The sequence below is a fragment of the Rutidosis leptorrhynchoides genome, chromosome 7 (assembly GCF_046630445.1).
Source record: "Rutidosis leptorrhynchoides isolate AG116_Rl617_1_P2 chromosome 7, CSIRO_AGI_Rlap_v1, whole genome shotgun sequence".
In the NCBI taxonomy this organism is placed as follows: Eukaryota; Viridiplantae; Streptophyta; class Magnoliopsida; order Asterales; family Asteraceae; genus Rutidosis; species Rutidosis leptorrhynchoides.
The window spans coordinates 89,337,103-89,361,616 of record NC_092339.1 but is presented as its reverse complement, the minus strand read 5'-3'; the positions used below and the strand labels follow the sequence as shown (position 1 = coordinate 89,361,616).

Here is a 24,514-nt window from a genome sequence, read left to right as displayed (position 1 = left end):
ATTTAATGTATATATATCATATTAAGAGATATTCATACATGATAATATCATGATAATATAATAATTTAAAATCTCATTTGATATTATAAACATTGGGTTAACAACATTTAACAAGATCGTTAACCTAAAGGTTTCAAAACAACACTTACATGTAACGACTAACGATGACTTAACGACTCAGTTAAAATGTATATACATGTAGTGTTTTAATATGTATTTATACACTTTTGATAGACTTCAATACACTTATCAAAATACTTCTACTTAACAAAAATGCTTACAATTACATCCTCGTTCAGTTTCATCAACAATTCTACTCGTATGCACCCGTATTCGTACTCGTACAATACACAGCTTTTAGATGTATGTACTATTGGTATATACACTCCAATGATCAGCTCTTAGCAGCCCATGTGAGTCACCTAACACATGTGGGAACCATCATTTGGCAACTAGCATGAAATATCTCATAAAATTATAAAAAATATGAGTAATCATTCATGACTTATTTACATGAAAACAAAATTACATATCCTTTATATCTAATCCATACACCAACGACCAAAAACACCTACAAACACTTTCATTCTTCAATTTTCTTCATCTAATTGATCTCTCTCAAGTTCTATCTTCAAGTTCTAAGTGTTCTTCATATATTCTACAAGTTCTAGTTACATAAAATCAAGAATACTTTCAAGTTTGCTAGCTCACTTCCAATCTTGTAAGGTGATCATCCAAACTCAAGAAATCTTTGTTTCTTACAGTAGGTTATCATTCTAATACAAGGTAATAATCATATTCAAACTTTGGTTCAATTTCTATAACTATAACAATCTTATTTCAAGTGATGATCTTACTTGAACTTGTTTTCGTGTCATGATTCTGCTTCAAGAACTTCGAGCCATCCAAGAATCCGTTGAAGCTTGATCCATTTTTCTCTTTTCCAGTAGGTTTATCCAAGGAACTTAAGGTAGTAATGATGTTCATAACATCATTCGATTCATACATATAAAACTATCTTATTCGAAGGTTTAAACTTGTAATCACTAGAACATAGTTTAGTTAATTCTAAACTTGTTCGCAAACAAAAGTTAATCCTTCTAACTTGACTTTTAAAATCAACTAAACACATGTTCTATATCTATATGATATGCTAACTTAATGATTTAAAACCTGGAAACACGAAAAACACCGTAAACCGGATTTACGCCGTCGTAGTAACACCGCGGGCTATTTTGTGTTAGTTAATTAAAAACTATGATAAACTTTGATTTAAAAGTTGTTATTCTGAGAAAATGATTTTTATTATGAACATGAAACTATATCCAAAAATTATGGTTAAATTCAAAGTGGAAGTATATTTTCTAAAATAGTCATCTAGACGTCGTTCTTTCGACTGAAATGACTACCTTTACAAAAACGACTTGTAACTTATTTTTCCGACTATAAACATAAAAATTTTCTGTTTAGATTCATAAAATAGAGTTCAATATGAAACCATAGCAATTTGATTCACTCAAAACGGATTTAAAATGAAGAAGTTATGGGTAAAACAAGATTGGATAATTTTTCTCATTTTAGCTACGTGAAAATTGGTAACAAATCTATTCCAACCATAACTTAATCAACTTGTATTGTATATTATGTAATCTTGAGATACCATAGACACGTATACAATGTTTCGACCTATCATGTCGACACATCTATATATATTTCGGAACAACCATAGACACTCTATATGTGAATGTTGGAGTTAGCTATACAGGGTTGAGGTTGATTCCAAATATATATAGTTTGAGTTGTGATCAATACTGAGATACGTATACACTGGGTTGTGGATTGATTCAAGATAATATTTATCGATTTATTTCTGTACATCTAACTGTGGACAACTAGTTGTAGGTTACTAACGAGGACAGCTGACTTAATAAACTTAAAACATCAAAATATATTAAAAGTGTTGTAAATATATTTTGAACATACTTTGATATATATGTATATATTGTTATAGGTTCGTGAATCAACCAGTGGCCAAGTCTTACTTCTCGACGAAGTAAAAATCTGTGAAAGTGAGTTATAGTCCCACTTTTAAAATCTAATATTTTTGGGATGAGAATACATGCAGGTTTTATAAATGATTTACAAAATAGACACAAGTACGTGAAACTACATTCTATGGTTGAATTATCGAAATCGAATATGCCCCTTTTTATTAAGTCTGGTAATCTAAGAATTAGGGAACAGACACCCTAATTGACGCGAATCCTAAAGATAGATCTATTGGGCCTAACAAACCCCATCCAAAGTACCGGATGCTTTAGTACTTCGAAATTTATATCATATCCGAAGGGTGTCCCGGAATGATGGGGATATTCTTATATATGCATCTTGTTAATGTCGGTTACCAGGTGTTCACCATATGAATGATTTTTATCTCTATGTATGGGATGTGTATTGAAATATGAAATCTTGTGGTCTATTATTATGATTTGATATATATAGGTTAAACCTATAACTCACCAACATTTTTGTTGACGTTTTAAGCATGTTTATTCTCAGGTGATTATTAAGAGCTTCCGCTGTCGCATACTTAAATAAGGACGATATTTGGAGTCCATGCTTGTATGATATTGTGTAAAAACTGTATTCAAGAAACTTATTTTGTTGTAACATATTTGTATTGTAAACCATTATGTAATGGTCGTGTGTAAACAGGATATTTTAGATTATCATTATTTGATAATCTACATAAAGCTTTTTAAAAACCTTTATCTATGAAATAAAGGTTATGGTTTGTTTTAAAAATGAATGCAGTCTTTGAAAAACATCTCATATAGAGGTCAAAACCTCGCAATGAAATCAATTAATATGGAACGTTTTTAATCAATAAGAACGGGACATTTCAGTTGGTATCCGAGCGTTGGTCTTAGAGAACCAGAATTGCATTAGTGTGTCTTATCGAGTTGTTAGGATGCATTAGTGAGTCTGGACTTCGACCGTGTTTACTTGAAAAATGATTGCTTAACAAATTTTGTTGGAAACTATATATTTTTAACATGTGAATATTATGTGATATATTAATCTCTTAACGCGTTTGATATTATGTGATAGATGTCTACCTCTAGAACAAGTCCCATTGACTCACCTAATAATAATGAAGAGTCAAATATAAATTGGAATGATTCGTGGACTGATTCACAAGTTCCCGAAGAGGAACCGGAAGAAGAGTCGGAACCGGAAGAAGAATCGGAACCAGAAGAAGAATCGGAACCGGATGAAGAAATAGAACCGGTGGGGGAAATAATAAAACGGTTAAGTAAAAGAAAATCCTCAACCAACCGACCAAAGTTAATTATGGTCAATGGTGTTTCCGCCAAGTAAGCAAAATATTGGGAGGATTACCAATTCTCCGATGAATCGGATTCCGACAAGAATTCCGATGATGTTATAGAAATTACCCCAACTGAATTTAAAAAGGCAAAAGAAAATAATAAGGGAAAGGGCATAAAAATAGAGAAATCTAATTCCAACCCCGATGAACTTTATATGTATCGTCAACCCCCGAAGTCCTTAAGTTGTAACAATGACCCGGGAACCTCTAAACCACCAGGTTTTTCTAAACCAATGTGGAAAACGACGGCTAGTATTAGGGGAACATCATATATCCCTAGAAACTTGGCAAAACGAACCAAAACCGAAGAAGAAGAAACAAGCGAGTTGGAATAAAATAGTTGTATTCGTGTGGTGTAATATATGTAATATAGTGTGCTTATGCTTTATGATATATGTAAAAATTGCTTGTATTAATAAGTATTTTTTTTTATGAATCTAACTCTTGTCTATTTTACAGTATAAAAACACAAAATGGATAGACAACCCAATATTTTAAGAGACCTACCCGGAGACATGATTGATGAAATCTTGTCTAGAGTCTGTCAGAATTCTACGGCACAACTATTTAAGGCGAGATCAGTTTGTAAGACATTCGAAGAACGTTCCAAGAATGCCTTTGTTTATAAAAGGCTTTCGTTCGAAAGATGGGGGATATCACATTGGGAAATCCATAAGTTACGACGTGTTTACTTTGACGCATATATTGCGGGGAACCCAAATGCTATTTTACGCAATGGGTTAAGAAATTATTTTGACTCAATATATCCGAATATTGGACTTCGTGATTTAGAAAAAGCGGCTAACATGCAACATAAAGAAGCATGTTATGCTTACGGATTAGTAATGTTCGCTTCTCACCAAAGTGAGAACAAGAACATCGGGCTACAACTATTAAACAAAACGTTTCCACAAGTGACGGAGTCGGTAATTGGGGTAAGAAATGAGGTTTTTAGATTGTTACGGGACTGTTGGACATTACGTAACCCTCGTCCCTTTGACGACGTTACAACACGCTGTCTTATCAATGGCCATAACGGTTATGTTCCACAAGACCAAGGATGGGAAGTAATCCTAGTAAAACCAGAATGCATGACTTGTTTCTGGACGTATGAATTACGTGTCTTTATTGCCTTTGCTGAACGACTTGTGTACTAGCTAGAATTATCTTCATAACCATCTTGTATCAAATTTATTGTGTGATATATTTCATGCTATATGTAAAATAAGCGGTATTGTAAGTTTGTAAAATATTGTGTAAAATTTTGAACGTGAAATATTATTATAATCAGTTTTTCATATAGAATTGTAGTAGTTGAATTGTATATTAGCTACTAAGTATGAACTTAACGGGTAGGTACTACCCGAATTTAAACTTATAAAACGCTAATATGAAGAAAGCTTTTATAAATGAGTTCATATTATGCTACGAAATACTATTAACTACTCTTAATATTCTGTATGATTAACTTGTTCCATTTGACTATTTTGAAGGAAATGGCACCGACTACTCGACACACCGTGAATATGAATGAAGAGGAATTTTGTACTTTTCTAGCTTCAAACATAGCCGCAGTACAGGCTGCGCTACATACCAACAATAACCTTGGATCTAGCAGTACAGAAAATCGTGTAGGATGCACCTACAAAGAATTCACTGCCTGCAAACCCTTGGAATTTGATGGAACAGAAGGACCGATCGGATTGAAAAGGTGGACCGAGAAGGTCGAATCGGTGTTTGCCATAAGTAAGTGTACTGAAGAAGACAAAGTGAAGTACGCTACGCATACCTTCACAGGTTCTGCGTTAACATGGTGGAATACCTATCTAGAGCAAGTGGGACAAGACGATGCGTACGCACTACCGTGGTCAGCATTCAAGCACTTGATGAACGAGAAGTACCATCCCAGAACCGAGGTCAATAAGCTCAAGACAGAACTTAGAGGGTTACGAACCCAAGGATTTGATATTACCACGTACGAAAGACGATTCACAGAATTGTGCCTATTGTGTCCGGGAGCATTCGAAGATGAGGAAGAGAAGATCGACGCGTTTGTGAAAGGATTACCAGAAAGAATCCAAGAAGATATAAGTTCACACGAGCCCGCCTCCATACAACAGGCATGTAGAATGGCTCACAAACTAGTGAACCAGATTGAAGAAAGAATTAAAGAACAGACTGCTGAAGAGGCCAATGTGAAGCAAGTCAAAAGAAAGTGGGAGGAAAACAGTGATAAGAATCACCAATACAACAACAACAACAATTACAACAATAATCGCAACAATTATCCCAACAATCGCAACATCAATCGCAACTACAACAAACGGCCCAACAACAACAACAACAACAACAACAACAACAGTAACTACAACAATCATCCCAACAACAATAATAACCGCAACAACAACAACAATCAGAAGCAGCTATGCCAAAGGTGTGAAAAGTATCACTCGGGGTTCTGCACCAAATTTTGCAACAAGTGTAAAAGAAATGGTCATAGCGCGGCGAAGTGTGAGGTCTACGGACCAGGGGTTAATAGAACGAAAGGAACAAATGGTGTCGGAACGAGTAATGGCGGAGCAAGTAGTGTCGAAGCAAGTTATGCCAATGTAGTTTGTTATAAATGTGGAAAATCGGGCCACATTATTAGAAATTGCCCGAACCAGGAGAACACGAATGGACAAGGCCGCGGAAGAGTTTTCAATATTAATGCGGCAGAGGCACAGGAAGACCCGGAGCTTGTTACGGGTACGTTTCTTATTGACAATAAATCTGCTTACGTTTTATTTGATTCGGGTGCGGATAGAAGCTATATGAGTAGAGATTTTTGTGCTAAATTAAGTTGTCCATTGACGCCTTTGGATAGTAAATTTTTACTCGAATTAGCAAATGGTAAATTAATTTCAGCAGATAATATATGTCGAAATCGAGAAATTAAACTGGTTAGCGAAACATTTAAGATTGATTTGATACCAGTAGAGTTAGGGAGTTTTGATGTGATAATCGGTATGGACTGGTTGAAAGAAGTGAAAGCAGAGATCGTTTGTTACAAAAATGCAATTCGCATTATACGAGAAAAAGGAAAACCCTTAATGGTGTACGGAGAAAAGGGCAACACGAAGCTACATCTTATTAGTAATTTGAAGGCACAAAAACTAATAAGAAAATGTTGCTATGCTGTTCTAGCACACGTCGAGAAAGTACAAACTGAAGAAAAGAGCATCAATGATGTTCCCATTGCAAAAGAATTTCCCGATGTATTTCCGAAAGAATTACCGGGATTACCCCCACATCGATCCGTTGAATTTCAAATAGATCTTGTACTAGGAGCTGCACCAATAGCTCGTGCTCCTTACAGACTCACACCCAACGAGATGAAAGAACTGCAAAGCCAATTACAAGAACTTTTAGAGTGTGGTTTCATTCGACCAAGTACATCACCGTGGGGAGCTCCTGTTTTGTTTGTCAAGAAGAAAGATGGTACATTCAGGTTGTGTATCGACTACCGAGAGTTGAACAAACTTACCATCAAGAACCGCTACCCACTACCGAGAATCGACGACTTATTTGATCAACTACAAGGCTCGTCTGTTTATTCAAAGATTGACTTACGTTCTGGGTATCATCAAATGCGGGTGAAAGAAGATGATATTCCAAAGACTGCTTTCAGAACACGTTACGGTCATTACGAGTTTATGGTCATGCTGTTTGGTTTAACTAATGTACCAGCTGTGTTCATGGACCTTATGAACCGAGTGTGTGGACCATACCTTGACAAGTTTGTCATTGTTTTCATTGATGACATACTTATTTACTCAAAGAATGACCAAGAACACGGTGAACATTTGAGAAAGGTGTTAGAAGTATTGAGGAAGGAAGAATTGTATGCTAAGTTTTCAAAATGTGCATTTTGGTTGGAAGAAGTTCAATTCCTCGGTTACATAGTGAACAAAGAAGGTATTAAGGTGGATCTGGCAAAGATAGATACTGTTGAAAAGTGGGAAACCCCGAAAACTCCGAAACACATACGCCAGTTTTTAGGACTAGCTGGTTACTACAGAAGGTTCATCCAAGACTTTTCCAGAATAGCAAAACCCTTGACTGCATTAACGTATAAAGGGAAGAAATTTGAATGGAATGATGAACAAGAGAAAGCGTTTCAGTTATTGAAGAAAAAGCTAACTACGGCACCTATATTGTCATTGCCTGAAGGGAATGATCATTTTGTGATTTATTGTGACGCATCAAAGCAAGGTCTCGGTTGTGTATTAATGCAACGAACGAAGGTGATTGCTTATGCGTCTAGACAATTGAAGATTCACGAACAAAATTATACGACGCATGATTTGGAATTAGGCGCGGTTGTTTTTGCATTAAAGACTTGGAGGCACTACTTATTTGGGGTCAAAAGTATTATATATACCGACCAAAAAAGTCTTCAACACATATTTAATCAGAAACAACTGAATATGAGGCAGCGTAGGTGGATTGAATTATTGAATGATTATGACTTTGAGATTCGTTACCACCTGGGGAAGGCAAATGTGGTAGCCGATGCCTTGAGCAGGAAGGACAGAGAACCCATTCGAGTAAAATCTATGAATATAATGATTCATAATAACCTTACTACTCAAATAAAGGAGGCGCAACAAGGAGTTTTAAAAGAGGGAAATTTAAAGGATGAAATACCCAAAGGATCGGAGAAGCATCTTAATATTCGGGAAGACAGAACCCGGTATAGGGCTGAAAGGATTTGGGTACCAAAATTTGGAGATATGAGAGAAATGGTACTTAGAGAAGCTCATAAAACCAGATACTCAATAGATCCTGGAACGGGGAAGATGTACAAGGATCTCAAGAAACATTTTTGGTGGCCGGGTATGAAAGCCGATGTTGCTAAATACGTAGGAGAATGTTTGACGTGTTCTAAGGTCAAAGCTGAGCATCAGAAACCATCAGGTCTACTTCAACAACCCGAAATCCCGGAATGGAAATGGGAAAACATTACCATGGATTTCATCACTAAATTGCCAAGGACCGCAAGTAGTTTTGATACTATTTGGGTAATAGTTGATCGTCTCACCAAATCAGCACACTTCCTGCCAATAAGAGAAGATGACAAGATGGAGAAGTTAGCACGACTGTATTTGAAGGAAGTCGTCTCCAGACATGGAATACCAATCTCTATTATCTCTGATAGGGATGGCAGATTTATTTCAAGATTCTGGCAGACATTACAGCAAGCATTAAGAACTCGTCTAGACATGAGTACTGCCTATCATCCACAAACTGATGGGCAGAGCGAAAGTACGATACAAACGCTTGAAGACATGCTACGAGCATGTGTTATTGATTTCGAAAACAGTTGGGATCGACATCTACCGTTAGCAGAATTTTCCTACAACAACTACCATTCAAGCATTGAGATGCCGCCGTTTGAAGCACTTTATGGTAGAAAGTGCAGGTCTCCGATTTATTGGAGTGAAGTGGGGGATAGACAGATTACGGGTCCGGAGATAATACAAGAAACTACCGAGAAGATCATCCAAATTCAACAACGGTTGAAAACCGCCCAAAGTCGACAAAAGAGCTACGCTGACATTAAAAGAAAAGATATAGAATTTGAAATTGGAGAGATGGTCATGCTTAAAGTTGCACCTTGGAAAGGCGTTGTTCGATTTGGTAAACGAGGGAAATTAAATCCAAGGTATATTGGACCATTCAAGATTATTGATCGTGTCGGACCAGTAGCTTACCGACTTGAGTTACCTCAACAACTCGCGGCTGTACATAACACTTTCCACGTCTCGAATTTGAAGAAATGTTTTGCTAAAGAAGATCTCACTATTCCGTTAGATGAAATCCAAATCAACGAAAAACTTCAATTCATCGAAGAACCCGTCGAAATAATGGATCGTAAGGTTAAAAGACTTAAGCAAAACAAGATACCAATTGTTAAGGTTCGATGGAATGCTCGTAGAGGACCCGAGTTCACCTGGGAGCGTGAAGATCAGATGAAGAAGAAAAACCCGCATCTATTTCCAGAAGATTCGTCAACACCTTCAACAGCTTAAAATTTCGGGACGAAATTTATTTAACGGGTAGGTACTGTAGTGACCCGAACTTTTCCATGTTTATATATATTAATTGAGATTGATATTTACATGATTAAATGTTTCCAACATGTTAAGCAATCAAACTTGTTAAGACTTGATTAATTGAAATATGTTTCATATAGACAATTGACCACCCAAGTTGACCGGTGATTCACGAATGTTAAAACTTGTAAAAACTATATGATGACATATATATGGATATATATATAGTTAACATGATACTATGATAAGTAAACATATCATTAAGTATATTAACAATGAACTACATATGTAAAAACAAGACTACTAACTTAATGATTTTTAAACGAGACATATATGTAACGATTATCGTTGTAAAGACATTTAATGTATATATATATATCATATTAAGAGATATTCATACATGATAATATCATGATAATATAATAATTTAAAATCTCATTTGATATTATAAACATTGGGTTAACAACATTTAACAAGATCGTTAACCTAAAGGTTTCAAAACAACACTTACATGTAACGACTAACGATGACTTAACGACTCAGTTAAAATGTATATACATGTAGTGTTTTAATATGTATTTATACACTTTTGAAAGACTTCAATACACTTATCAAAATACTTCTACTTAACAAAAATTCTTACAATTACATCCTCGTTCAGTTTCATCAACAATTCTACTCGTATGCACCCGTATTCGTACTCGTATAATACACAGCTTTTAGATGTATGTACTATTGGTATATACACTCCAATGATCAGCTCTTAGAAGCCCATGTGAGTCACCTAACACATGTGGGAACCATCATTTGGCAACTAGCATGAAATATCTCATAAAATTACAAAAATATGAGTAATCATTCATGACTTATTTACATGAAAACAAAATTACATATCCTTTATATCTAATCCATACACCAACGACCAAAAACACCTACAAACACTTTAATTCTTCAATTTTCTTCATCTAATTGATCTCTCTCAAGTTCTATCTTCAAGTTCTAAGTGTTCTTCATATATTCTACAAGTTCTAGTTACATAAAATCAAGAATACTTTCAAGTTTGCTAGCTCACTTCCAATCTTGTAAGGTGATCATCCAACCTCAAGAAATCTTCATTTCTTACAGTAGGTTATCATTCTAATACAAGGTAATAATCATATTCAAACTTTGGTTCAATTTCTATAACTATAACAATCTTATTTCAAGTGATGATCTTACTTGAACTTGTTTTCGTGTCATGATTCTGCTTCAAGAACTTCGAGCCATCCAAGAATCCGTTGAAGCTAGATCCATTTTTCTCTTTTCTAGTAGGTTTATCCAAGGAACTTAAGGTAGTAATGATGTTCATAACATCATTCGATTCATACATATAAAGCTATCTTATTCGAAGGTTTAAACTTGTAATCACTAGAACATAGTTTAGTTAATTCTAAACTTGTTCGCAAACAAAAGTTAATCCTTCTAACTTGACTTTTAAAATCAACTAAACACATGTTCTATATCTATATGATATGCTAACTTAATGATTTAAAACCTAGAAACACGAAAAACACCGTAAAACCGGATTTACGCCGTCGTAGTAACATCGCGGGCTGTTTTGGGTTAGTTAATTAAAAACTATGATAAACTTTGATTTAAAAGTTGTTATTCTGAGAAAATGATTTTTATTATGAACATGAAACTATATCCAAAAATTATGGTTAAACTCAAAGTGAAAGTATGTTTTCTAAAATAGTCATCTAGACGTCGTTCTTTCGACTGAAATGACTACCTTTACAAAAATGACTTGTAACTTATTTTTCCGACTATAAACCTATACTTTTTCTGTTTAGATTCATAAAATAGAGTTCAATATGAAACCATAGCAATTTGATTCACTCAAAACGGATTTAAAATGAAGAAGTTATGGGTAAAACAAGATTGGATAATTTTTCTCATTTTAGCTACGTGAAAATTGATAACAAATCTATTCCAACCATAACTTAATCAACTTGTATTGTATATTATGTAATCTTGAGATACCATAGACACGTATACAATGTTTCGACCTATCATGTCGACACATCTATATATATTTCGGAACAACCATAGACACTCTATATGTGAATGTTGGAGTTAGCTATACAGGGTTGAGGTTGATTCCAAAATATATATAGTTTGAGTTGTGATCAATACTGAGATACGTATACACTGGGTCGTGGATTGATTCAAGATAATATTTATCGATTTATTTCTGTACATCTAACTGTGGACAACTAGTTGTAGGTTACTAACGAGGACAGCTGACTTAATAAACTTAAAACATCAAAATATATTAAAAGTGTTGTAAATATATTTTGAACATACTTTGATATATATGTATATATTGTTATAGGTTCGTGAATCAACCAGTGGCCAAGTCTTACTTCCCGACGAAGTAAAAATCTGTGAAAGTGAGTTATTGTCCCACTTTTAAAATCTAATATTTTTGGGATGAGAATATATGCAGGTTTTATAAATGATTTACAAAATAGACACAAGTACGTGAAACTACATTCTATGGTTGAATTATCGAAATCGAATATGCCCCTTTTTATTAAGTCTGGTAATCTAAGAATTAGGGAACAGACACCCTAATTGACGCGAATCCTAAAGATAGATCTATTGGGCCTAACAAACCCCATCCAAAGTACCGGATGCTTTAGTACTTCGAAATTTATATCATATCCGAAGGGTGTCCCGGAATGATGGGGATATTCTTATATATGCATCTTGTTAATGTCGGTTACCAGGTGTTCACCATATGAATGATTTTTATCTCTATGTATGGGATGTGTATTGAAATATGAAATCTTGTGGTCTATTATTATGATTTGATATATATAGGTTAAACCTATAACTCACCAACATTTTTGTTGACGTTTTAAGCATGTTTATTCTCAGGTGATTATTAAGAGCTTCCGCTGTCGCATACTTAAATAAGGACGAGATTTGGAGTCCATGCTTGTATGATATTGTGTAAAAACTGCATTCAAGAAACTTATTTTGTTGTAACATATTTGTATTGTAAACCATTATGTAATGGTCGTGTGTAAACAGGATATTTTAGATTATCATTATTTGATAATCTACGTAAAGCTTTTTAAAACCTTTATCTATGAAATAAAGGTTATGGTTTGTTTTAAAAATGAATGCAGTCTTTGAAAAACATCTCATATAGAGGTCAAAACCTCGCAACGAAATAAATTAATATGGAACGTTTTTAATCAATAAGAACGGGACATTTCACATTTTATGCAAGTCCCCAGACATCTACCCACGCCCATTGTAGGTACAACAGTTTACAGGCCACCATGATCGTTCGTTATTATCCTATCCGTGTTTGTATGTGGTTACAGCAACTGCAGGAACGAGATTTGGATGTTTGACTATGTAAGACTTAGTCAGACGTTTCGAGTGAAGCCTCACTCGTACGGCTGACAGGCTCATACGCATGGTTGATGCTGAGCTAAGTCACAATTACCACCTAAATGAGAAGACACAAGTGAGTGATTATCCGTACGGCTGATGAAGCCAACTCGTATGTGTGATGGATGAATCGTACGGGTGAGTCAACAGCAGGGGTATATAAAGTCTTATGTTCTTCATTTTAGGTTAAGCCTCTCATTTGTTACACACACTCAGATCTGGTGAGCTCCCCCGATTCTCTCTCAACCCAAATCACCCAGGTGGTGAATAATAGCTCTAGGTGTTGATCTAATCACACTTGATTTAGTTGTGGTATGACTAAATTAATCCAAAAAAGCTTAACCTATTCACTAGAGGGTTTGATTCACTTATTTCGTCATTGTGTGAGTTAAATCTGTTGATTTCTAAGTTCCTAGTCATGTTTCATCACCTTCTATTCTTCCCCCTCAACTCATATTTTAAAGTATTCATCAATATGCTCCATCCAGTTCTGATTCTCGATATACTTATAACTTTCATATCGGTCATTCTTCTTTTTCATCTACCACCGGAAGAATCTATTTACTTCTACTATACTCTTGGGTTTATAGTGTTTCTAGTTCTCCCGTGTCTTTATATTGCTATATGCATCGATATATATGGTTTATAATTTTTGGTTTATCGTTGGGCTTTATATCTTCCCTTATATTTCAAAGTCTCTGTTTCTATCTTCTATAATCATTGTCATCCACAGTTAATGCTCTCTTTTATTTGCTACAATTTATACCCCAATTTCTATTTCGGAGTTTTTGTACTTTCGTTTCTTCTTCTTGCGATTAAGCACCGCTTGTAATGTTCCAGAATTCACAGATATGAATTTCGGAATGAACATTGTTAATGTTCTAGGAAGGAAATTGTGATGGCACGATCTTGACTTGTCAAATTACTAGAATACCTTGGAAAAGGCCGAATCATCAAGAAATATTTTCTTGATATTTTAGAGGTTAAATAGAATACAAGAGTCGTATAACATGGCACATGATGATGTTATGATCTGTGAATCATCACGTTCCATTTAGAAACTCAGCATGAATTACTGTAATATAATCACGTTGATCAAGTGTCATTATATTATACTAAATCATGCTTCAGTTTCCAACACTACTTCAAAAATATTCATATTTTAAACTCAAAGGTTTACAGAGTATAGGAACTAAACAGTTTCCTTTTTGATGTAATACAGATAGCGCAAAGAGATAAATGATTCCAGATAAGAATAGTTATGGAAATATCTTCAGAAATATGGAGGATATTTATAATGAAAGATACGATGATATCTTAGAATTTCTAATATCAGAGGATGATGAAGAATATTATCTGTAAGGGTTTAGTGTCAGGAGCAAGGTATTCGTTAATGACTTCAGCAGACACTGAATCATTTGGATTCTTTGAAGGCAGGTTCAGTCTTTGTGATTTATCCACAGCCTCCTTCATACTTTGCTCAATCCGTTTTCCAGTTCCAAAACTTCTCTATTTCTGAGCTTTGTTAATACACTAATCTTTATCATCAAACTTTTTACTGCTAAGGTCGTTTACAGTTTTTGTTGCTTCATCAGCATTTCGAGAACTAGTACGCGGTTCAGAGTGTTTTTCAGAAACTTCACATTCGAAGTATGTAAGCCTTGGAAATAAACATTATGTATAACTGTTGGCGTCAACATGCTGTGAGATTTCAAAATACTGATTGCTAATTCCTAATGATTCGTATGGCAATTCTCGTTACAAGAGGCAGATGAGTAAATGATGAGGTTTCGATAAATATAAAGATTCTTCGGAATGCCCAAGATCAGTGAAGTTGTTGGTTAGTTTATTGCTAATGTGGTGGAATATGAAAGGTTCTCCGGTAACAAAAGGGTAATCACATATATCAAAATTATGATCAGGCTACTCCGAATGAAAAAATCGAAGTTGTCTTGCTGGAGCTGTGATATAATTTGCTACTTTGCAAAGGAATTGCAAGGTTATTTTTGCTAATAAATGCCAAAAGATCTGACACAGATATGTGTTGAATTATGACTTTGGTTTCGAGAGCTTTTTAAGTACATAACTGTGGGTAATATGTGGTTGGATCATCATCTCGATTGCTCATTATTTGAAGTGTCTTCAGAGATTTTTGAAGGGTTTGAACACAGATTGTAATCGTTTGTATACATTTGATGTTCTAACACACTTTTGAAGTCAAAGTATAGCTTTGAAAGATGTAGGAATCTAAAAGTGATGGTACCGGTTATATCTCAAATTGAATTCTGAGATTTTAAAAGCAGAATATGTAATTGGGTTTGAATGAGTATGGTTGTTTTGATTTCTATGAAAGAATGTATATTATTGTGAAAGTAGGAAGTTTAATTGATAATTTGCTTAATCTGATTCGAAGAATGTAACATATTAATTGTGAATTTATATATATCTCTCGGGTATTATCTACCCGTAAAAAATTTTTCACAATTAATATTTTGTACATAAGAATTTTATTACAATCTTTATGAAAATATATATGTATATATTCTCCTCAGATGTAACATAGATTTTAATGAGTTAATACTAAATTAAACTCATTCGATTTAAGGTTGGAACTAGAATTGAATAATTCCTTGAAGGCTTTAGAGGTTACATAAGTATTTCTTCAATAATATTGAAATTATGAATCAATACTTCGTTATTTGTTGAGATGTGATGTTGGTTTTCGTTAAATTCTTGTGAACTTCGCAAATTACGAATGATGTTATCTGAAAAGTTTCGGTTACATCAATGATGAAGTGTAAAATCAAATATATACTTGATTTATTAGGAATTGGAATTTGTTGAATTGAGACAGAGATTGTAGTTAACGATGGTTAAGTCGCGGGCGAGGGACGTACATTATTGCATATTTGTAATATGAATTAACCGAGTAGTTAAGATTCACACACAATAGCTTAGCACGGAAAGATTTATTTTTTATTTAAAAATATATATATATAAAATATATATATAATTTCTTCAGAGGGAATGAGTTAATTCTTCATAACTTGTTGATACAATATACACGTTATTGATTCATAATGATGTCCACAGTGATTCTTGAACTGACGGAGTTTGTGATGTTATAGGTGTTGTTGATTCTGATGTTGACTGTACTGACGATGCTGGTGACGTTGACGGTACTGTTGATGTTGTTGGTAAAACAAGTTTAACTTGTTAATCACACACCATTTTTGTCAGGGTTTCTACTCTTCCTTCTATCATTTTGGTTCGCTTAACTGATTTATGGTTAGGGCTAGATTAGATAATCTCTAAGACTTTAGAGATTATATAATCGCCGCGGAATGTTTCTCCAATGAAGTTATGAATTAATACTTCGTCAATTATTGTTGTTGGTACTCCTTGGTATCTATGGTACGTATGACGTTGATGCTCGTGGGACAGATTGTGAAGTTGAGGTTTACAACGCGGTTGTGGTTGGAGGTGGTAATGGTACTGTTGGCGTTGATGATGGTGGTACTGGTTATGCTACTGGTGCTACTGCTGGTGTTTGTAATCTCTGCACCATATTCTCCAAAGCCACTACCCGAGCGCGAAGTTCATTGACTTCTTCTATTATTCCAGGATGATTGTCGGTCGGAACGAGCGGATAAATAAAATCTAGAATTTGATGTAGTATATAATCATGACGAGATACCCTGGAAATGAGAGAGAAAATGGTGTCTCGAACAGGTTCGCCGGTAAGTGCTTCAGGTTCTTTGCCAAGAGGGCAATGTGGTGGATGGAAAGGATCGCCTTCTTCTTGTTTCCAATGATTGAGGAGGCTACGAACCCATCCCCAATTCATCCAGAATAGGTGATGACTGATTGGTTGATCCATTCCGGTCACACTGCTTTCGGAGCTTGAGTGAGATTTCATTTCGAAATCCGAGTGACTTGAACTGATGACAAATTCCATTTCGTATGATTGGATAAAGGATTTTCGATATAAAATGTTTTTCGGCTATCGGGTGGTATTCTATTTACATAGGATATCTATATATAGAGATCAAAAGATTTCATAGATTACGGAGGAATTTGCGGGATATGTCAGGCAAAGTTTAAAGTAACAGATACGATAAGATATGATTTAGCAGATACGCTAAGATATGAATTTTGTCTATACACTACTCATGCAATTAATGTAGCAAGACGTGTCTAGACTAATAATGATAAGCAGGTAATTTCCTATGGATGATAAGCAGATGATTTCCGACTAGAAATGATAAGCAAAACTTTTGACATGCAGACACGGTCGAAGTCCAGACTCACTAATGCATCCTAACGACTTATCAGTTAGACACACTAATGCAGACCTGGTTCGCTAAGACCACCGCTCTGATACCAACTGAAAGGACCCTTTCATATACATTATAAACGATTCACAATAGTTGAGTACATTGGAGGTATTTGACCTCTATATGATACATTTTACAAACATTGCATTCGTTTTTAAAAGACAATCTTTCTTTACATCAAAAATTGACAGGCATGCATACCATTTCATAATATCCACTATCCAACTATAAATTGATTTAATAATAATCTTTGATGAACTCAATGACTCGAATGCAACGTTCTTCGAAATATGCTATGAAAGACTCCAAGTAATATCTTTAAAATGAGCAAATGCACAGCGAAAGATTTCTTTAACACCTGAGAATAAACATGCTTTAAAGTGTCAACTAAAAGGTTGGTGAGTTCATTAGTTTATCATAATCATTTATTTCCATCATTTTAATAGACCACAAGAATTTCATTTCCAGTTCTCATAAATATACGTCCCATGCATAGAGACAAAAAATAATCATTCATATGGTGAACACCTGGTAACCGACATTAACTAGATACATATAAGAATATCCCCTATCATTCCGGGATCGTCCTTCGGACATGATATAATTTCGAAGTACTAAAGCATCCGGTACTTTGGATAGGGTTTGTTAGGCCCAATAGATCTATCTTTAGGATTCACGTCAATTAGGGTGTCTGTTCCCTAATTCTTAGATTACCAGACTTTAATAAAAAGGGGCATATTCGATTTCGATAATTCAACCATAGAATGTAGTTTCAATTACTTGTGTCTATTTCGTCAAACATTTATAAAAGCGCATGTATTCTCAGTCCCAAAAATATAAAGGGTAAAAAGGTAAATGAAACTCACCATACTGTATTTCGTAGTAAAAATACATATAACGTCATTGAACAAGTGCAAGGTTGGCCTCGAATTCACGAACCTAAATTAATTATATATATTTATGTGTTGGTCAATATTTGTCTAACAAATTAGGTCAAGTCAAAGTGTACCACAATCCTAATGCTCGAGACTAATATGCAAAAGTCAACAAAAGTAAATTTGACTCAAAATAATTTCCAAAAATCTATACATGATTAATATATAGTTTAAATATCGTCGTTTTATATTTTTAAATATTTTTAAAAGATTTATTAGAGTAAATAATATAATTTATTTATTAATAAATAAAATTTTATATTATATTTATATAATAAAATATACTTTTATATATATTAAGTAATAAAATATATAGGGTTCATTTAATATTATAAAGATAATATGATAGGTATTATTAAAGTAAGTTATTACACGTAGTAAAATATGTTTGTATCAAATATTTATTTGATAAAATAATATCTATAATGATAGTAAGTAAAAGTTGTATTATTTTGTAATAATTATTATTATTATTATTATAAAATATCAATATTTATAATTACTAAGATGACATTTTGATAAAACGATAATTCTAATTATGATAACTTTAATATTTACGATAATTTTTAATATTATATTTAAAATAATAATTCTATTTAAAATAATAATAATAATGTTATTTTATAGTAACAATGACATTTCTATTAAAATGATAATTTTTGTTAAAATGATAGTTTTAATACTAACGATAATTTTAATAATAATAGTAATGATAAAAATAATAAGAACGATAATTTTATCTAAATCAATATCTTATAATATTTTAATTTCATCATGATACTCTTACCCATTATTTCCTAATTGTTTCGTTTAATAGCTTTTAGTCGTCTTTTATATCGTGTTCATAATAATGATAATAATAGTAATCAAAATAATTAGGTGTTACAAATATTAGTTTTAATTACACTAATATTAATTATGATAGTTACTATAACATTATTAACGATAATACTAATAATTATAATTATCTTAATGATAATATAGTAATAATAATAATAATAATAAAAATAACAATAACCATTTTTAAATAATGATATATATATTAATAATGATAATAATAATAATAATACTAATAATAATAATAATAATAATAATAATAATTGGATAATAATAATAATACTAATTATAACTTTAACGATAATAACGATAGTAATAATAAAAAAATAAAAATTTTTAAATATAAATCCTGTTATTGATAAAGATAATAATAATAATAAGATAAAACTAGAACGACGATAATAATAATAATCATTTTTAATAATAATACAAAAATTCGATGGATTATAACTTCAAATCCGTTCATCAAAATCATTCGATATCTAAATGAAAAGTTCTTAATTTTTCGCTAGCTTTCCAACGACATGCATATCTTATACCTTATCTCAGTCGCATATATAACTAATTCAGGATTCAACATAACCTAACTAAAGGCAATATCAAAAGTACAAACATGCATAATCCTATATACTCGAGCACTAGTCAGGGATACACTATTAGTATGTAAAAGTTAAATTATGAGTACTCACGTATCAATATTGAGATTCAATATTGCAGGAAAGGTACGTAGAGGCAACGGAGATGATAAACACTATATTGACCTCACGAACATACCCATGAACCATACCCAATCACCTCCATAGCTATAACCCATAATTTCCTTAATCCAATCCCACTCGAAAAACAATTTCGAAATCACTCGGACAGCACTCTGACGTAATATTTTATGTATACTAATAATATCTTGAAATAATACGGAGTAAAATATATATATATATATATATATATATATATATATATATATATATATATATATATATATATATATATATATATATATATATATATATATATATATATATATATATATATGTAAATCGATTGAGAGAGTTTAGAGAAAAATATTTTTAAGTTTCTATGAAATAATGAAACCTATTGAATTCTATTTATAATAGATTTTTGAATTATTAAAGTAAATTATTAAAGTATGAATTATTAAAGTGAATTATTAAAGTATGAATTATTAAAGTGAATTATTAAAGTATGAATTATTAAAGTGAATTATTAAAGTATGAATTATTAAAGTGAATTATTAAAGTATGAATTATTAAAGTGAATTATTAAAGTATGAATTATTAAAGTGAATTATTAAAGTATGAATTATTAAAGTGAATTATTAAAGTATGAATTATTAAAGTGAATTATTAAAGTTAAAGTAAAGTAAAAATAAAGTAAAGGTAAAGTTTAAGTATAGTAAAAGTATAAAACTATGTACGTATAATACGCGTATAAATATATATAATATTAATTTAAATCGTTATATATATTTAATAAAATAAAATATAAATATCGTTATCTTTATCATACTGGTTAAGTAATGAGTTGTCAAAAGTGGTTCTAGATATTTATAAAAGTTATATACGTTTTAATAATAAAGTTCTTTTTAAACTGAAAACGTTTTTGTTCGTTTGAAACTAAATCAAATAAATATAATAATTTTGTTTTCCAAAACCAAATATATTTTTAAGAATCATTTTGTTTAAAGGTTAAAATAATAGAAATCGTTATATCATAAAATGCTTTAGAAAAGTAGAATCATATATATTCATAATAGGTTTCAAGTTTTTAAATTACAGTTTGTTGGTGAAGCATGGGATAAAGTTCAAAGGTTAAATAAACGTATGAAATCATCTTAATGAAAAATGTCGAGTTACTTAACTTGTCGATATCCAACATCTAAGTTATTTACACTTCACGTTCTTACTTATAAATCACTTTACCATTTTTTGAATGTTGTCAAAAAGAATAGATTTCTTAAATCACAGTGGACCTCATAACATAGACCCGTAATGATATCATAATGTATCTGATAAATCAATCATTTGATATTATCTTCTAATTCCATCGATAAACATATTGAAACAAATACGTTCATGTAAAGTATTATACGTTTAATACTTTATTAATATTCTCAAGTTATAATATATATATACATATATATACATATTTATTTATATATAACGGTTCGTGAATCGTCGGAATTAGGTCGAGGTTATAATGAATGTATGAACACAATTTAAAATTCTTGAGATTTAACTTAACAAACTTTGCTTATCGTGTCGGAATAATATAAAGATAAAGTTTAAATTTGGTTGGAAATTTCCGGGTTGTCACAGTCTCCATGTGGAACGAACCGGACTTACTAAAAATTATACTACTCTACGATTAGGTACACTGCCTATAGTGTTGTATAAGAGTTTAGGTATATCCCATTTGTAAATAAATAAAATTAAAACTTGTGTAATTTGTATCATATTTCGCATTAAAAATAATAATATTTCGTATACACCACTGTACACATCAACTATGCCGATGCAGCGATAATAACCCCGCCCCCATCGCTGCCCGGGAGGAAACCTTGAAACCGATCCAAGGGCACGGCCAAGTAAAACCCCGCTCCCCTTTACCCCCCCCCCCCCCCCCCCCCCCACAAACGATATGGGAAAGGTGCCATGGGTGGATACTTCATGGCAGGGATGAAATTGTGTTTTTAATATGTAGCCAACGGGGGTCGAACTCCTGAACTCTCCTAAAGGAAACAGGCCACCAACCGTTGGACCACATCACAACTTTCAACCACATTTGTAATTAAAAACAACAATGGTGGTGAAATGTACATTAACAAGAACGTAGGGGTGTGCGCTACACTGCTGATAATTGTATGCGATTGTTACAATGCGTATTCATTACACATACAGTTTACATGGCAAAAAAGTGTACGATAAAAAGTTACCATCATTCGTCGATGGCTACATTACAAAGTTAAATTACATGTCAAAGTATTCAACGATTACAAAATTATCATAACTTATATCCTAAAGCGTTTCATAATTACAAACTTAACCATCAAAATACAAACAGACCAAATATATACATAACGTCCTCTCCATGTACCTCACTACATAATTTAATACATAACTTCGCTGCGTGAGAATTACATATCTTACATATTACAGGCCTTGAAAACTCGCGTTCGTTAACATAATGAGATCGAACGAAACGTCTTGAACAAAGATCCCGATCATCGGGCTCTGACAAAGGCCTCAAAAACAACCTGTGATGGAGCAATAGGCTAAAATTAAATTGAAGATAATTCTGAAATGAAAGGTTTCCACATATGACTTATCATATGTATAACCAAATCAGGGTGCTCAGTTGTACCTCTATGATCTATGTACGCTGCAACGAAATAATACCATCTTATTCTGGATTAGCATAAAGGTGCATATAAAAGGAAATGAACGAAATATTTGAGTGGATAATTTTGCTTACCAAGATGGAACACACGAATGTAATTCTTCACATACCCTATCATCTTCTCATCAAACTCAGAGGCAATAATCTAAACGGAAGAAACAAAAACAAATAAGAAAACCGCCTTAAAACATATATCGCAATAAAAATATCCAAGTAACAAAAATACAACTTTCAAATTTCTACCCAAAATAATACTACTGCATAAGATAGATCAACCTGTTATATATCATGAAGGTAACATAGGTAACATATAATAAATAATTAAATACAAACCTGCATAAATGATATATCATGAAGATGAGATCTCACCATGTACAATCAAACCCAACACTAAGATACATAATTCTATTCATATTTAGAGACCAAAGTAACTAAGTCGACCCATGGCAATAACAGTAAGTGGGTCAAACTCATAATTGCCATATATATTGTTACTATGTGATTAGAAAAATGCCTAATCCGATTTATGTTGATAGAATTCACTTGCCTGCAACAACGGAACCTTTTCGAAAGGCAAAATGAGAAATCTCGAGGCCAAATCACGATTGAGTATTGTACAAACTGTTCAAAGACGCACTATGAATTCAAAACACCATAATATAAAAATGTAAAAAAAAATGGCTAAGATCCATTTACATAACCAAAAGAGTGCCTATTCATTAAAACGCTAAGAAACTTTTTAAGCGTAATGTGAAACACTCTTATGCAACAATATGTTGTAAATACGTACAAATTGACCAAATAGTTGTAACAGCAGTTTAATATCTAACTAATTACATCAGAGGAGTTAAAAAGTGGTACATAAAAATGTAAGACATATGTTTAACTAAAAATAGAAGACTTCATGGGATACGTTTAGGAAAATGGATTCCAATAGCTCCATATAATTAGAATTGGAACAAAAAACAGGAAGATAAAACACATTAAAATCTTCTTCACAAAACTTTATTCCTTCACGTGTAAACGAATAACAAATCGAAAATTGTTCATGTAATCAAATATCTAGAATTAACAAAAAAAAAAATGGGTAGATGCTACCAATCTTTAGTATAATAATAACATAACAACAAAACCATAAACTAAAAATAAATTCCAATAAAAATTTAACTTACAGTAAATGAAATAGAACCCATAGTAGCTGACTGAAATGAGAGTGAAAATCATAAAGTTATATGCAACATAAAAACCCCCAAAATTATGATCGAATATAACCCATAATAGCTGACTGAAATGAGAGTGACCAACCTGCTTGGTCCTTAATAACTCTAGCTACAAAAATTTAAAGAAATTCGTAATCAAAATTCAAACATCAATATCATAAGTAAGAAACTTGGATTGATAGTAACAAGTATTCGGGTCGGCCCGCTTCGCTGGGCCTAAAATTGCTAGCCGAGCCCAAAATCGCTAGCCTAAAAAAAATATGCAGCAGCAAGGTTCGAACCTGCGATCTTAAACTTCCACCAAGCAGCCTTACCAACTGTTCCACCAATTAAACTTGTTAACTTATGGTTTGTTTAATAAATATCCCTCAAATATCTTGATTTTCAAACTCAAAATTAGCTAGCCAATTTTGACTGCTACCGTAGCTAATTTTTTTCAAATGAATATATATACAATTTATAAAGACGAATCAAACTATGAACAACTTCACCAAACTTTGCAAAGCATTTTCGAAGACCTTCATCAGTTGTACGTTTGCTAAGACCTACATTTAGCAGCATAAACAATAACTCAGTAACATACATATCGTAGAATTGAGTGATAAAATCAAGTAACACGTGCAGGATATGTGAAAAAGTACTTACAATTAATCTACAACCTAAATAACCTATTATTAGTTTCAATCTCAAGTACTAAAGAAAGCAAACTATTTATCATCGTGAAAAATAGAGCTTATAAACAGAGCTTAATAACATCAAGTAGCAATCAAAAGTGGTTAGCATGCTAATTGAAGAATAAATTAAAGCTAACATATACTATAATATATATTGA

The 24,514-nt window shown here is 32.6% G+C and overlaps 1 long non-coding RNA gene across 1 annotated transcript; it reads right to left on the bottom strand.

Moving 5' to 3' along the window:
• Positions 1-22,045: 22,045 nt before the first annotated feature.
• Positions 22,046-23,617, bottom strand: LOC139858208 (uncharacterized). The gene is made up of 2 exons (XR_011762850.1): positions 22,427-23,617; positions 22,046-22,319 (listed from the first exon to the last, which is right to left on the bottom strand). It is a non-coding gene; the product is annotated as an uncharacterized lncRNA (long non-coding RNA).
• Positions 23,618-24,514: the final 897 nt, after the last annotated feature.